The 2,500-nt window shown below is 43.9% G+C and overlaps 2 non-coding genes across 2 annotated transcripts in view; both read right to left on the bottom strand.

The window, feature by feature from the left end:
• The window catches only part of LOC125076542, a 3,997-nt gene extending 3,931 nt beyond the window's left edge, over positions 1-66 (bottom strand). The window contains exon 1 of the ribosomal RNA XR_007120494.1: positions 1-66. This exon is cut by the window's left edge and continues 3,931 nt beyond it. This is a non-coding gene — a ribosomal RNA (large subunit ribosomal RNA).
• A 748-nt stretch (positions 67-814) lies between these two features.
• LOC125076539 lies at positions 815-971 on the bottom strand. Its single transcript, XR_007120491.1, has one exon. It is a non-coding gene; the product is annotated as a 5.8S ribosomal RNA (ribosomal RNA).
• Between the last annotated feature and the right edge of the window lie 1,529 nt (positions 972-2,500).

The raw sequence follows: 2,500 nt of genomic DNA, 5'->3' as shown, positions 1-2,500 counted from the left end.
AGTTTCTTTTCCTCCGCTTACTAATATGCTTAAATTCGGCGGGTGATCCTCCCTGATCTGAGGCCAACGATAAAAAAAACGAGGCAGACGCGATATCCGTCAACGCGACGGCGCCGCTTTCGTCGAGACGAGAGAGAATTTTCATTCCGATCGTTCCGACGTCGGCGTCGACGCGCTCTTCGGACGTCGAGTCCGCCTACTCGATATATATACAATATATATATATATATACGAATGTTTCGATGTCATCACGTTCAACGATGCGAGCGCGCTTTATTTACACATCATATAAACACGTTCGTCTCGTATACGTCGTAACGATCGCGGAGCTTTTGTATTCGAAATTTTGACATTAGAGTATGAACAAAAGAAACGCACGTACTCGATAATCACGAGACGAAGAGATCACCTAAACTCCGATTACCCTCTTTGATCGAGAACAACTCAATGAAACGATCGAAAGGTCGGAGATGGGCGCTCCTCGTCTGGCGACGAGCGACGCTCTCAGTCTCTCTGACGTCGCATAACGAAACTCCGTGACGTAAACGTACACACGAACGCGTATATAAAAATATAAATAATATATACACACACACGCATGTAAACGTAAACATACATACACATCGTATTTGTTATATTTGAACGGACCGAGAACGAGATTTATATTAAGTATATTTAAACACGTAATATAACACATCGAACGCGGATACCGTCATATGTTCGAGAAACGTCAGTCAGTCTATTGAGTCGGTTACGAAATAATAGACATTACGACATTAAACATTGAACAGTGTGGTTTATATTTTTATACAGCCGGCCCTCAGACAGGAGTGGTCCTGGATGTTTCTCCACGGACCGCAATGTGCGTTCGAAATGTCGATGTTCAAATGTGTCCTGCAGTTCACACTATGACGCGCAGTTAACTGCGTTCTTCATCGACCCGCGAGCCAAGTGATCCACCGTCCAGGGTAATGGTTTTTAATTTGTTTTATTTTTATAATTTCTACGATCACTCGAACGATTCTATACGCCAGTGATATGAGTTTATTTTTTTTTTATTTTTTTTTTTTTTTTCGTTTTTTTTTTTTTTTTTTAGTATACAGAGAAAAATTCAAAAAATTAAAAAAAAAAAAAAAAAAAAGTTAAAAAAAAAAAAAAAAACAAAAAAAAAAAAAAGAAATATACATTTTATTTGAAGATGACGATGTGCGTTAACACATCGTACTTTCCTCGAAATCGACATCGAAAAATATCAGAATAGGACGCGTTACACGACTCTGGACTCTGACTCGGACACACTGCTGTGTGAGAGAGAGAGAGTGAGAATCGCGTCCTCGCATCGAAACGACACATTCCGAACGTCGATATTTGTGTTTTACAATTTTATTATCGTTCATTATCGCACTCTTTCGAGATTGATAATTTACGTTAATGATCCTTCCGCAGGTTCCCCTACGGAAACCTTGTTACGACTTTTACTTCCTCTAAATGATCAAGTTTGGTCAACTTCCCAGCAACGCCGACGGCCGTGAAGCCACCGCGTGTCGGTCCGAAGACCTCACTAAATCATTCAATCGGTAGTAGCGACGGGCGGTGTGTACAAAGGGCAGGGACGTAATCAACGCGAGCTTATGACTCGCGCTTACTAGGAATTCCTCGTTTATGGGGGATAATTGCAAACCCCAATCCCCAGCACGAAGGAGTTTCAACGGGTTGCCCGGGCCTCTAGGCCAGGGAGAACATGCTGATTCCTTCAGTGTAGCGCGCGTGCGGCCCAGGACATCTAAGGGCATCACAGACCTGTTATTGCTCAATCTCGTGCGGCTCGAAGCCGCCGGTCCCTCTAAGAAGAATTTTAATACGCCGCCAGTGAGTTGCTCGACCGAAATCGAGCACACCTAAATGACGACGCCTATTTAGCAGGCTAGAGTCTCGTTCGTTACCGGAATTAACCAGACAAATCGCTCCACCAACTAAGAACGGCCATGCACCACCACCCACCGAATCAAGAAAGAGCTATTAATCTGTCAATCCTTCCGGTGTCCGGGCCTGGTGAGATTTCCCGTGTTGAGTCAAATTAAGCCGCAGGCTCCACTCCTGGTGGTGCCCTTCCGTCAATTCCTTTAAGTTTCAGCTTTGCAACCATACTCCCCCCGGAGTCCAAAATCTTTGGTTTCCCGGAAGCTGCCCGCCGAGCCATTGTAGTAACGTCGGCGGATCGCTAGATGACATATTTACGGTTAGAACTAGGGCGGTATCTAATCGCCTTCGAACCTCTAACTTTCGTTCTTGATTGATGAAAACACCTTTGGCAAATGCTTTCGCTGATGTTCGTCTTGCGACGATCCAAGAATTTCACCTCTAACGTCGCAATACGAATGCCCCCAGTTATCCCTATTAATCATTACCTCGGAGTTCTGAAAACCAACAAAATAGAACCGAGATCATATTCTATTATTCCATGCACGAAATATTCAAGCGGCATTTTGAGCCCGCTTTG

The sequence above is a fragment of the Vanessa atalanta genome, unplaced genomic scaffold (assembly GCF_905147765.1).
Source record: "Vanessa atalanta unplaced genomic scaffold, ilVanAtal1.2, whole genome shotgun sequence".
In the NCBI taxonomy this organism is placed as follows: domain Eukaryota; kingdom Metazoa; phylum Arthropoda; class Insecta; order Lepidoptera; family Nymphalidae; genus Vanessa; species Vanessa atalanta.
This window is presented reverse-complemented; position numbering and strand designations above follow the sequence as displayed.